At 48.1% G+C, this 12,389-nt stretch overlaps 1 protein-coding gene across 1 annotated transcript in view; it reads left to right on the top strand.

Annotated features, from left to right (window-relative positions):
- The first annotated feature begins 875 nt into the window (after positions 1-875).
- LOC144772596 (myb/SANT-like DNA-binding domain-containing protein 4) overlaps positions 876-12,389 on the top strand; it is a 67,346-nt gene continuing 55,832 nt past the window's right edge. Inside the window, exon 1 of the mRNA XM_078657027.1 lies at positions 876-1,165. The gene's annotated coding sequence lies outside the window, so the exon portion shown is untranslated. The remainder of the gene's footprint in view (positions 1,166-12,389) is intronic.

The following is a 12,389-nucleotide window of genomic DNA, read 5'->3' as shown; positions in this document are numbered from 1 at the left end:
CTAACTCGGACGTGGTTCCGGGATAAAAAAAATCATTGTTCAGCACTCCGTCCATCATTTGTTTCTTTTGCATATGCAACTCTTAACCACTAATATAAGTAGTAGACTTATGTACATACTACCATTCTTATGTGAATTTAGAGTTTATCTGATTGTATCCTTTAGGTAATTTATGTACTCTGAAGTCCTTATGTAATTTAACTGGTTCAACTGTAAAGCGCTCCGACACCTTTGGGTAAAGAACGCTCTATATAAAAACGCATACATAAATAAATGTATGCCATAAACTTCACTTCTTGGAAAATACTGCGGAGTCAGCCATCATAACATATGCAACAGTTTTAAGCACAGGGCTACAATATACTCAGTCCGAAATGTTTAAAAAAATAAAAAGGGGGGGAGGGGGTCTTAGAAAACATTGAGCATCTCGGTCTAATATTAGTATTTAAATTATAAAGCCACACAAATTTTGCGTATATGTTCAGGGAGCAAGTCATATGCAAAGTACGGGGTGAAGAGGAGGTCCGGGGCGAAGAGCCCCTGAGAAGTTAGGGTTTGTGCGCTGAAGAAACCTGGGAGATCGTAAGAGACAATGAGACAATGAGCTCTTCGGGACAGACAAACAACACGCCGACTGCTCCTGGCCAGTGCGGAGCAGTTGATACTACTGGGGCAGCATCAAACCCACCGCTCACCCCAGGAACAGTTGTTGTTGTTGTTACGGGACAGCCAACCCACGCTCACTCGCGGAACAGTGGGCGAAGCAGTCCCCTACCAGTGTTAGTCCGAGGGGACAGCACGTCACAATAAGCAGAGATCGCCATGGCGGAGGCACATAGTAGAATGAGCCATTATTCGGCCACAAGAACCGACGCGCTCAGAAGGCGAGACAGGCAGGCCGGGTGGCTCTCGGCTGCACAAAATCTATTCAGTGGTGAAAGGAAAGGATTACTGGAAGGAGCAACAGGAAGTGACGCGTTTGTGACGCAGGGCTAGAACGAGCGGTTTCGCCGGCGGAAGTCTGTTACTGCAAAGCCCGGTGCGGGAGAGACGGACGTTTTGCTAATCAACAGGGGTACCTTTTGTTGGTGTAGGTAGCAGTGGTCTTTCCTCTGCCTCCGAGACGCACCCGAGAGTTACGAGCGGACGCCGAGAAGCTTAGCAGGTACTATACGTGTACGAGATGCGATCCGTTCTTGTGATGCGGGGAGGCGTTAGCTGGGGAGGGACCAGTCGGCCCGCGACCCGTAACCCGTAAGGGTAAATACATCCTGGGTAAATACATCCTTCTTTTCCCAACCACCCTGTGACATCTTCATTTAGGCAGACACCGGCTGCAGTGATGTGCCAGATTACTGTACTCGGACACTTTCGCCGCCTAGGGCAGGGAAACGATGATCAGTGCCACATCGGGTCCGAACAGACTAGGGCACAAGTCCTAAAGAAGTGAGGGGTTAATAATTAGCATATGCAACAACGCCATTTCCAATGATATCCCTCATGAAAAAGGACCCAGGCATATTTTAATGCCCAAGCTGATAAGCAGTCTTATGTGCGCTTTCTCGCTATACATAAATCTATTTATACAATTTGCATATTCCTATCAAAACCAAACTTACATGTACATCAGCTTGACCAATTCAAAGCAGTAAGTACACTAAGGTCCTGGGTTTACAGTTTGGCCGACAGGTACTTCATCACAAACGTAATGGATATCTCACCCGCCTTATTACATGTGTCGGATATAGCGCACGTAACCCTGTCCGCCAAACTTTACATCATGCCCTAAGCGAGTCAAAGTTTGAAACGTAAGCTATGCGTTAATCATTTGCTTAGTATGAAATATCTATCTATAATGTTAGAAGCCCACCTGGACACCTGTATTGCCGAATCACGTTTCAATCCACAAAGTCAGGGCCTGGTGGTACTAGTATTCTGGGACATTACCCCATTGGGATGCAACAATCTGGGGTTTGCCAACCTACCGTGATTGATATCCACCCAGCATGTGCTCCTTACTCTGGGGTCTTGTCAGGGGTACCCGGCCTCCCTGTCCATAAAGAGGAATCCACGGTCCAACTAATTAATAAAGCATTGTGCTTGTTGGGCACGCATTCTGGTTTTTCCACTAGGGGCCACACAGATATTTTGATGGCACGGAGGGTGGGGTGGATAGGCCCATCTAGGAAATGCTTCGAGGGGCACTGTTATAATTTCGGTACGGTATCCTGTTTGGTGCCTCTAAATCCTTCTCCCAAACCTCCTGCATTAAGTTGCTCCCATTTGGGCTTTTTTATAGACCACATTTGAGCAGGCTGGGGGGGTGGGAGGGGATCGCCTGCCCGGGGCAGGCTGGGCAAGGGAGGCCTGGGAAGGGTGTTGCCCCTTGCTAATTCTTTCGCTCCCTTGCTGATTTGAACACGCAGGATTGACTCCAGGTGGTTGATGAGCAGTGCACCCGTTCCTCCCGGCAGAGTTATTCCTTGAGACAGAGTGTATCGAAAGTTGGCCCCGTTTTAATATGTAGCCTGAAGGAGACCTTGGCTATTCCATCACCTCATGAGTCACCCCCCCCATGCCCGATTAGCCACATGTCCCAGGTGAGGCCCGAGTCACCACCTTTTACATCCCTACCACCGGCTAGTGCCAACCACTCTACCGGCAGAGATTTTAGCCTTGTATCCTGGAACGTGACGGAGGTCTTATTATATTTGTGGCCTTCAGAATTGTGTAAAGATCTAGAGATATTGAAATGGAACTCTCGAGTATTCCAGGGCATAGAAGTTCACTTGGGGAGAGCATTCACCTGTGTGATTATCAACTTTTACGACGCCAAGAAGGGTGAGGACCCACTAATTTTAACACTCTAAATTGTGCGATTGATGAATTAAAGTAGGAGGGGTGCGGGCATATGAATTTTATTCTGGTGGGTGATTTCAACTGCCATTTGTTTTCATCTTTTGTAAAGAACCTGGGGAAAGTACAGCCATGCCCAATTTCATATGGAACACACACTGGAAGGGATGGCTCAATAACCTGTTATTGACCCAGAATATGGTAAATATTCTAGATCTTTGGCCCCTTGGGCCCATTTCCATCTTGACCCCGTCCTATAAAGGTAGGGGTGCAGCAACCATCATAGATTTTATATTTGTAACTGCATCCTTGGGGGTGGCCCCTGGATCATTCAATATAGAGGACAGTGCCTTCAGTGACCACAATCCATTTACACTGGTACTGACGGGACTGAGCTACCCCACGTCAGGTCTTTGCCAGCTGCAAATATACCTAACCGCCACTGATCAGGGTAGGTGCCTTAGATGGGCGAGCATAGACGCTAAGGCTTTCAATCATAGCATTTTCTCCTCATGCCAGATTGAGATAGGTGCTTGCCTGAACCCAAGCACCCTGAACGAGTTAATTTTAAGCTCTTTTTCCTCCATTGCCCAGAGAGTTGCAGGCCTTCTAACTACACAGGTAGGGGGCTGGCTCTGGCTGTCCCCTCATGGTTTGACCACAAGTGCTCGCATGCTTTTAGGAGGTTAAAAGCAGCCCTGAAACAGGTGCTGCGGGTGAAAGCTAGAGTGTCTTCGTGCCGTCGCTTGTATAAAGAAGCGACGAGAGCGCAGGCTTCATCTTCAAAAGCAGGCATGGGAGGACCTAGCCAAAGCTAGCGAACTGAGGAATTCGTCCTTATTTTGGAAAATTATTAATAGTCCCTGTTTTGCAGAGGCATCTAGCCCGTCAGTATGTCACCATATCACAGCAGAACAATGTGTGTCCCTTTACCCAAGAGTCTACGGTGAAGACTGCATTAGTGAGCGCAATGTAGACATCCCCCTTTGTGTTGCACCCCCCCCCCATTAGTTTCACTCCAGAAGAGGTAACCCTTAGTATTCAGCTTTTGGCCCAAAATAAGGCCCTTGGCACCAATGGTATTCCGCCAGATCACAAGAAGGGGGATAAGGACAAGCCACAATCCTACCGTCCAATTTCCCTTATTGACGTTGCAGTCAAGGTTCTGGGCTGGGTTCTTCTTTCTAGATTGGCTACGTGGTCCATAAATATTTCAGATCTTATCGGAAGTCCAATATGGCTTTCGGGAAGGTCTATCAACTTCAGACCAATGTCTTAGCCTGTATCTTCTAATTTCAAAGTATACTGTGGCCTAACTGGGTGCCATGTTTTGGGCCTTTATGGACCTTACGTCCGCATTCAACCGGGTTAACCGGGCCAAGCTATGGGACATTTTAACCTCTTTGGGAGTGGATCCCCGTATTGTACACCTTCTCATATCACTCCATGCCAATACATCAGCAGCAGTGAGAGTCTCACATGAGGGTGCCATCACCAAACATTTTAATTGTACACGGGTGGTGCATCAAGGGTGCATCGTAGCCCCTTTTTTATTCTCGGTTTATATTAACGGCCTCGAGGCCGCACTCCTGGGTCTTAAGTCAGATTTCCACTAGAGCAGAGCTTTCCAAACTATGTGTCGCGACACTCCACTGTGTCGCTTGGCATGTGTGGGTGTGTCGCGCTTGTGTCCATTCTTTTGTATTATTTCAAATTAGGACGACGCGACTAATCATGCAGGATGGTACTGCGCCACATGGTGTGTGGAGGTCAGAGGTGCAACTAGAGTCAAGGTTCAAACAAAAGGCAGAGTGGAGCTTCAGGGGCTCTAAGTAGGGGTGGCGACATCAAAGCCTCATTAACTAGCAAAAGGTCTTTTAAAGACGTGTGAAGTGCTCGGGTGCGTGCACGGGAAGGTGTCCAGGGTGCCACACACGAGGGGGGAGGGTGAGGGAGAGGGGGGGTTGAAGCCTTTTGAGTCCAAGTGGCGCTGCGCGCCTGATGGAGGTGTGGGCCTGATCAGCCGTTGCCTGCCATACCACAGGGCACGTCACTGTGATCGAAGAGGGAAGAGCACTGCTGCTGTAGAGATCCGTGGCCTGGGCTGCAGGAGTGAGCCACAGAGTGGGAGCTATGGAGGAGACCCCCTAAGAGAGCCCTGTAAACTGTTCTACCTAATGTCTGCACCACTGTGGGGCACCTGTCACTTTTTCCTCCTGTAATGCACCGTTTTCCACCTCATGTATTTTGTTTGCGCACAATTGTCATTTTTGCCTCATTTAACTTAACGTTTGCTCTTGTAATTTGTTCACTTGTAATGTTTCTCCTCATATATCAGTTCTATTCCTACTGTGAAGCGCTCTGACGCCTTCGGTAAAGTCTGCACTATATAAAAACGCATACAAAATAAATAAATAAAAACGAACTGCCGGCCTGACTTTTATAAAATTGCAGATTGTTCAGTGCTGTGCATGGGGCGGCCCTGAACAGTGGAGATACAAATATAAGCTCTCTGGCCTGACTAAAACATAAAAAAGAAACATTAAAAAAAAACATCCGCAATAGTTGGAAATCTTTTACACATACTTTCAATGAGACACTCATTGCATCCCGATCTGTATTTACCCCTTTGCTTGCCAAATTTCTGCAGACCCCCAATGTATGTGTGTTCTTACAAATCATATATTTAAAAAAATACCAATGAAAGGCTTTCGTGAGATGTTGCGTCCCCATACACTTAGTTATTTGTTAGTGAAACTGAATTACTGTGTCGCAAACCGATGCATGTCTAAAAAGTGTGTCACCAACATTAAAAGTTTGGAAAGCTGTGCACTAGAGCATGCACAAGAGTTTTGCAATGCCTACTTTATGCGGACGATGCAGTGCTCATGGCTTGTATGGGCCGGGGCCTGCAGATCCTAATAGACTGTTTTGAGGCATTTATGGATGGGCTGGAACTGCCAGTGAACTTTACCAAGTTGTATGTACTGGTGGTGGGCCCACAGGGTATCCGGCCAAAAAGCTTTAAAGCTGGGAGCCATACTCTTGGTAGGGTACCATTCTTGCCCTATCTGGGAGTGGTGTTCGATGATGAGCTAAAGTGGGAAGCCCTTTTATTTATTTATTTATAAAGTTTTATATAGAGCGAACTTGATCCCGAAGGATATCAGAGCGCTTTACAATTTGAGGCGAAGGTAACACATCAGAACATTAGTCTAACATGGGGAATCTAATGGGCAGAAGAGAAGCTGAATAAATCCTCGGGAGCTATTTCTAGTTTTGCAAATAGATTAGGCTCAGGGGCCCCGGAGGTGATACTTAAACTTTATAAATCCAAGGGCATCTCAAGAGTAATATATGGGAGTGAAATGTGGGGGTACGTGCCCACATATATGCTACAGGTGGTTGAAAATACATTTCCGCGACGGAGTGGAGAGGTGTGGTGCAGCGGCCAGGGCAGCTGACTTCGGAGCACAGGGTTCATGGTTCGATCCCCGGCTCCGGCGGCAGATCAGCTCAGCACCATGTGACTCTGGGCAATAGCTCACTTAATTTCCACGACGGACCCTAGCGCCTTGAGACTCGTAAGGGTTTTCTGGCAGACCAAGTGACAACACAAACCCCTAGTGTGCTGGATAAAGATTTGGACCTACAAGCACAAGCATTTAAATCGTATGACTATTGGACTGCTTGAATTTGGAGCATGGTAATAAAATATCTTTTATACATCATATAAGGGAGTTCTTTCAGACGATGGGTAGGCCAGATATTTTCTTTGCACGTGACACTTTAAATAAGGGGGATGTTTATATTATAAAAGATTTACACTACCCATTTTTAAGCTTAAACCTTGAAAATGTGGAGCTCAGCAAACCTTCTGTCAGGGCATATGTAATGTTAAAATCGGTAACGGGTATGGAACCGTACCTCATGGCCTTCACTAGTGCGCACAACAGATTTTTAATTACGCGTTTTAGATTTAATCAACTTCTCCACATTTTTACATCCCCAGTGGTTTTTTTCCCCTCACCAGATGACCGATGTCCCTGTGACTGCGATCTTCGATCTCCTCCCGACGCATTACATTTTATCCTATTGTGTAAATATTTTTCACTTCCCAGAAAACGTTTTCTCCAGCCCCATCTCAATTGTTTGAAGTTCAAGCATGCTAAAGTGGCCCTTTTGCATTTACAGCTGCTAACTAATCCTTTGACTCTCTGTGCAGTGAGAAGTTTCTTGCGGGCTGCTTATAAATCCAGATTATCTAGAGTGGATTAATTAAATGATGTGGGGTTTTTTATGCGTACTGTTTTTAAAATTTTACTGTATTCCTTTTTTTTTTTTAGGTGAATTGTGTGCTTATTTATTACATAATGTATTGTATCTTCTATGGTTGCTTTGCATCCGAAGAAATACTTTTATATATTATATATATATATATATATATATATATATATATATATGATACACACGTTAATATAAAATTGATTAATACAGACACTGATTGAAAAGCTTCCTTTTAAACTCTGGACACCCATTGTGGCTGACAGCTGCAGTGTTCTGGAAGTCAGTGGTTAGAATCTGGGTAAAGCAGACTTGGCATTCCATTTCTCTATTACAACAGAATGTATTAACATAAATTAGTTATAGTAACATCTGTTATTTAACTAGGTTAGAAATAACAGTGTGATGTTAATGTTACAGGAAAATAAGCTATTATCTGGCGCTCCCATCTGGCTCCAACCTCTGAGGGTTAATTTATTTGTTTTTCATTGATAGTAATGTTTTCATGTATTTTTGATTTCCACTAATGTTATACTGTTTATTTTAATCATTATCAATAAGGCTGTGTTTCTGTGCAAATCAAGGTTCAGTCTCAGAATGCAGCACTCATAGAAAAAGGAAAAACGAGGAGAAATAAAGATATTTCTCCTCGTTGTGCCTCCCTTACGCCTCCCCTGAGGAGGCTAACGTTTTTGGCGCTGCCTCAGATTTACGATCTCTCGTAAATCTGGGGCAGTGTCAAAATACCAATGGTTCAATCAATCAATCAATTATTCAATCAGGGGTTTTAAAGCGGGCTACTCACCTGTGAGGGTTTCGAGGCGCTTGGTGGGCGGGGGCGTTAGCCAAAAAGCCAGGTCTTGAGGCTCTTCCTGAAGGTTTGCAGAGTAGGAGAATTTCTGATGTTGACTGGGAACTCATTCCAGGCCTTGGCTGCGACATAGGAGAAGGCTCTTCCACCTGTTCTGGTTCTGCTGATGCACAGGGTTTCTGCTTGGGCAAGGTCGGCAGAGCAGAAGTTTCTTTTGGGTACGTGGAAAGAGACTCTTTCGTCAAGGTATTTGGGTCTGATGTTGTGGAGGGATTTGTAGGCATGAATGTGTGGCTTGAAGATTAGTCTTCTCGACAGGTGAGCCAGTGGACGTCTCGCCGGTCTTGGGTCATGTGCTTATGTCGTGGGGTGCCAAGCACAAGTCTGGCTGCAGTGTTGTGGATGGTCTGGAGTTTGTGTAGCAAGGATTTCTTGATTCCTGCGTAGAGGGTGTTTCCTGATTGTTATGAGAGCGTGGGTGGCAGTCTTCCTGGATTTGGGGGGGGAGGGAGACCCACTTGAAGGTATTGCGGAGGGAGTTGAAGCAGGTGGAGGCGACAGCGTTGATCTGACGAGTCATGGTGAGGGAGGAGTGTAGATTGATGCTGAGGTTCCAGCCATGGTCCGTCTGGGTGGGTGGGTTCTCGAGGGCGGCGGGCCACCAGGTGTTGTCCCAAGTGGTGGGAGAGGGTCCCAGGACGAGCACCTCTGTCTTCTCCGACTTGAGCTTTAGGCAGCTACTGCTCATTCAGGCTGCTGCTCATTCCTTCCTGGAAGCAGAGTCTGGTGTCCTCTGGGTTCTTCGTGAGGGAGAGAATGATCTGGCTGTCGTTGGCGTAGGATTCTATTCTGAGCCCAGGCTGTCTAACGATGGCGGCGAGGGGTGCCATGTAGATTTTTAAGAGCATGGGGCTAAGCGATGAACCTTTGGGTACTCTGCAGTTGATCTCTGTGGGTTTGGAGAGGAAGGGAAGGAGTCTGATCCATTGGGTTCTGCTGACGAGAAAGGAGGGATCCAGTCAAGGGTGGTTCCCCATATGCCGGCATCATGGTTCCTGACTGCAAGACTGCGGTGGGAGATGGTGTGGAAGGCTGTGGAGAGGTCAAGTAGGATGAGGGCCACGGTGTGGACCTGTTTGAGGAGTACGTGGATGTCGTAGTTGGTGGTAAAGAGTTCTGTCTCGGTGCTGTGGACTGAGGAGTCGAGGATGGCGTTCTCTTCATTGAATGTAGTCAGCAGGGCATTGACAATTTTCTTTGTGACTTTTGCTGCGTAGGCAAGAGGAGAGATGGGCTGGTAGTTTTTCAGGTCCGTCTGGTCTGCCGAGGGTTTTTTGAGGAAGGGCTTGACCCCTGCCTGCTTCCAGTCGTCAGGGAAAATGTCGGAGTCAAAGGCGGCGTAGCTCGGGTACTATGTTGGCGGCGGCTCTGTGGAAGATGTGCGATGGGCAGGGGTACATGGGGGCTCCTGAGTGGGTGCTCTTAATGGTCGTGGAGGTATCTTCGGTGGTGACCGGAGTCCAGTTGGTTATGGTGGGCTGGCTGTCGTCGCTGGAGGTGAGGGTGGTTTCTGGAATCCATTCGCTGAAATTGTCGTAGAGGGCCTTGGTTTTCAGGTGGAAGTAGGAGCCAAGCTTGTTGCAGAGGTCCTGGGAAGGTGTGACGTCCGTAGCTTTGCTGGGGGGTTTGGTGAACTGCTGGATGATGAAGAGTCCTTAGAATTTCTGGTGTTGGTGAGGATTTTGTTCCTAATGCAGGTCCTCTTGGTTGATCTTATGTGTTGGTGGTATCCTGTCATGGCATTCTTGTAGGTGGTTTGGTCTTCAGTGGTTTTGCTGTTTCTACATCGTTTTTCGAGACCTCTGCAGGAGCGTGTGGCTTCTTCGAGGTCGGTGGTGAACCGGACGTCCTTCAGGAAGCGTCTGTTGGGGTGGTGCGAGCTTGTCTGCGCAGCTGGCTATCCAGCGGTGCAGTTCCTTGGCTGTAGAGTTGGCATTGGTCTTGGCAGAAGGGGGGGTCGTAGATGAGGGTGGAGTTCAGATGCTCCTCTGTGACCTTGCTCCAATTCCTTCTTGGCAGGCGCGGAGCGGGTATGTGTGCGGTGGTGGTGTTACAAGAGAAGTGTACGCAGTGGTGGTGTGTCGATAGGGGCTGCAAGGTGTGGCTGAAGTGGATCTTAGTCCCCCCCCCCCCAGCGAATATGGGGTCAAGGGTGTGTCTGGACTTGTGGGTAGGGGTGGTGACGAGTTGCTTCAGTCCGAGGTTGTCCAGGAGGGCGGTAGTCTGGTTCGCTTCAGTTGTCGAGGTTGAATTTCAGGTCCCCGATGAGTATGTAGTTTGTGGAGGCGATGGCGTGGGGTGCGATGAGGTCAGCAATGGTAGAAGTGAAGGAGGCGCGAGGCCCTGGGGGTCTGTAGACGAGGGTGCCACAGAGCTTGGTTCTGGGGCTGGTCTGGATCTTCAAGTGGAGGTGTTAGGTGTTGGAGAGGGAGTTGCTCGTGCTGGAGGTGGAGAGTTGGAGGGAGCTCTTGTGTGCTATGGCGAGTACTCCACCTGGGCGGGGGGTGGTCCTTCCTCTGTATCTTGTATATGGTGGTGATGGTGGGGCGGAGGAGGCGTTGGTCCAGGTTTCTGTGAAGAAGGTGACATCTGACGTGAGGGTGTCGAGGAGGTCCCAGATCTCTGCGGCATGTCTGTGTAGGGAGCTCACATTAAGGAGGATGCACTTCAGGGCTTTGCTGGTGCGAGTTTCTGGCGTGGTTGTAGCGGTCGTGGGGGTTCTGTCGGTGGTGAAGGATTGTCTGCATGTGAACTGCCCGTGGATAGTGTTCGGCGTAGACTGCTGGCAGTCGTTGTTCCTTCCTGGGTTGAGTGCGAGGAGGGCAGCGGAGTCGTAGCATTGGGAGGTCGGAGATCCAGGGTCCCTGGCGCTAGTCGCAGATGGGCGTAGACAAGCTTGCCTTTGGTGCCATCTAATCGGGAAGGGGGGGGGGATCGCAGCTGGAAGGCATGAGCGGGAACCAACAGGGGGAGGGGCCGCAGCGGCGGGAAGGGCGGCGATAATGGGCAGAACCACCACACAGGTACCAAGTAATAACAGTAACAGGCAAATACAACTGAATACTAGGAGTACAAGAGAATACTAAGACAGAAGACAACATACAGGCACAATTAAACCGGGCACAACACAGGACAGACCTTGAACACCTACCGGAACAAGGAGAGTATGGATGTTGCTGGGAACGCCCTCCAGAAACATCCATTGCACGCCCCTTTAACTCAGAAAACTGTGTTAAAGGGGACAATATTTACACGGCAGCATTAAGCAAAAAAGTGGCTTAGTGTTGCCTCGTAAATATGTAGCAGTCTCCTGCGTCACGGACCGGCACAAAAAAGTGACATTCCAACCGCGCAAGAGGCCTCATTAATGAGGCCGTGAGTATCTAAAGAGGAAATACATCTTGATGTTAGTTTCATCATGAGGACACAACATAGAGTGAAAATGGAGATTGAACTTGATTTCACCTGGTTGAGTATATATATTGTAGTCCGTTTAGAAGGCAAGAATCTACATCCTTTCTCCTGATGACTGGCATTCTTTCACTGGGATAGTTACAAACCCACAGAGCCAAGACTAATCATCTTTGCCACTGTACCTTAGATTGGGCAGGCAGAAACTTTCCTGTAGGATTGCTATACCTAAAAACCAATGGGGCTTGTCCTTCTCCGTAGAGATGCCAAGGTACAGATCACTTGGTGTAGGATTGTCATATTTCAATTTGTATGGAAGGGGCCCTTCTTAGGAGGCTGTTGTATTTTTGGTTGCCACTTCTCAGAAGGGGCGCACAATGTAGTCACTTCACAGCAGTGCTCTTGTCTCTTCAGTGCCATTCGCCATTCTCTTTCCAAAGTACAGTTTGAAGAGAAGTTTCCTGTTTTTATTTGGGAAAGTGTCAGAATGTCTGAGCAGGACTGCTATACTTTTAATGGACATTATGAACCACCATCACAAGGGCTGCTCAAATTTTATTACAGCACTACTGTCACTTTCCAAAAGTAATCTCTTGGGGTGTGGACAAGATGGCGGTTGGGTGATATGTACCTTCTGGTCTCTCAGACTCTGCCAAGAATTAGCTGCTGATAGCACCGTTCTGCCATATCCCTAGCGCAAGGGAGCACCACCCGAGAGTGGGGAGAATCGTCACCAACCCTCTACTGCGATGGCCGTTCTGTGGCTGAGGAAGCCCTGCGGTGGGCCTTTGGGCTAGAGCCTGCTGGAAGCGTGGCTATGTGGTGGCCTTGCTTAAGAAGGCCGGCGGCTGCCTGCAGTGAGGGCGGTGAGGCTACTGAAGACCGGAAGGACACTGGCATTTGGTGTTTAGTCCTGCCGATGACCAACTCGGAGGCGACTGGGGGGGTGACGCCAGGCCGTCTCCAA

The sequence above is a fragment of the Lissotriton helveticus genome, chromosome 8, assembly GCF_964261635.1.
Source record: "Lissotriton helveticus chromosome 8, aLisHel1.1, whole genome shotgun sequence".
Classification (NCBI taxonomy): Eukaryota; Metazoa; Chordata; class Amphibia; order Caudata; family Salamandridae; genus Lissotriton; species Lissotriton helveticus.
Note: the sequence above shows the minus strand (reverse complement) of the source record. Positions and strands in the feature narration are given on the sequence as shown.